At 47.1% G+C, this 1,713-nt stretch overlaps 1 protein-coding gene across 7 annotated transcripts in view; it reads right to left on the reverse strand.

Moving 5' to 3' along the window:
• KLHDC4 (kelch domain containing 4) overlaps positions 1–1,713 on the reverse strand; it is a 65,905-nt gene that overhangs the window by 27,490 nt on the left and 36,702 nt on the right. The window lies entirely within an intron of this gene.

Here is a 1,713-nt window from a genome sequence, read left to right on the forward strand (position 1 = left end):
CTTCCCGGGTTCACGCCATTCTCCTGCCTCAGCCTCCCAAGTAGCTGGGACTACAGGCGCCCGCCACCCCACAAAAAATATAAAAATATACCTGGCTACAAAAATACAAAAAAAATACCTGGCTAATTTTTTGTATTTTTAGTAGAGACGGGGTTTCACTGTGTTCGCCAGGATGGTCTCGATCTCCTGACCTCGTGATCTGCCCGCCTCGGCCTCCCAAAGTGCTGGGATTACAGGCGTGAGCCACCGTGCCCGGCCTAATTTTTGTATTTTTTAGTAGAGACGGGGCTTCACCATATTGCCCAGGCTGATCTCGAACTCCTGACCTCAAGTGATCCACCCGCCTTGGCCTCCCAAAGTGCTGGCATTACAGGCGTGAGCCACTGTGCCTGGCCTAAAAAGCCTTTTCAACAGATGATGCTGAAATTAGTATCTATACGGGGGAAACAGATGAGCCTCAATACCCACCTCGTGCTACTCCTGAGAATTAGTCCAAGGCAGATCACAGGACTAACTGTAAAACCAGGTAATTTTTCGAGAAAAATATAAGAAAATCTTTGTTACTGGAGGTAAACAAGGTCTTCCTGTATCACAAACAGCAATAATCACAAAAGAAAAACATAATAAATTAGATTTTATCAAAACTCAAAGCTTCCACTCATCAACAAACACTTCGGAAGGTGACTAGCCATGCCACTACTGGGAGGGTCTTTGTAACCCACACACCTGAAAAGGACAGTTATCCAGAATGTCACCTTCTGCAACTCACTAACAAAAATACAGCCCATTAAAAATAGCAGATGACATGAACACACACTTCAGGGAAGATAAGCTCATGAAAAGCGCCCAACACCAGCAGTTATCGAGAAATGTGAATTAAAACATGAGGTACCACACATCCACCAGAATAGCTAAAAATGGAAAGACTGACGCCATCAGGGCTGGGAACTCCCTGACATTTCCAGCACAAGTGGAACTGGCCACTGCTTTGGGAAGAGAGCTGACCATTCCTTATTAAATAACACCCACACCCACCCCAGGGCCCAGCAGTTCCACTCTAGATATCTATTTACCCAAGAGAAACCAACACATGTAGCCACTCAAAAGATTCGTATGGACATGCTCAGAGCAGCTTTAGTCACAGCTGCTTCCAAAGGCTGTGTCTTCTGAAGAATGGAAACAGCCCGGGTGTCCACCAATGAAAAACAGAACCATAAACTGTGGGACAGTCACATAATGGAACACCTCAGCATGAAGCAGCAACGAACGTGTGCGGAGCACACACTCCACGAGCAGGAGGCTCCAGTGTGGGCGCGAGAACATGCCTGCCAGCACTGTTCTCAGGTTACAGAAGAAGCAAGCCCATTAACAGGAGCGAGGAGAATTTCATTCCACAGGGAATCGTACACAGTAGTGAGCACCCATGGTGCAGGAAGGAGACCCTCAGAACACAGAATCGCTCACACTGCACTGCTGAGGGGTGTGGAGAACAGAACACGGCCCCAACAGTCGCACCAAGTTCACAACGGAGCCCATTAACACTATCTCTACTTCTAATTCAATATAAAGAACTGTTTATATTAAACCAGAGTAATCCCATGTGAAAGTTTCAATGTTCATGAAACTGAAGCGACCACAGACAGCAGTGCCTCTTTCCCCACCCTGCGCCTTACCTGTTTCCCCACACGTGCCTTACCTGTTTCCCCACACGTG

Source organism: Piliocolobus tephrosceles, chromosome 17, assembly GCF_002776525.5.
Source record: "Piliocolobus tephrosceles isolate RC106 chromosome 17, ASM277652v3, whole genome shotgun sequence".
In the NCBI taxonomy this organism is placed as follows: Eukaryota; Metazoa; Chordata; class Mammalia; order Primates; family Cercopithecidae; genus Piliocolobus; species Piliocolobus tephrosceles.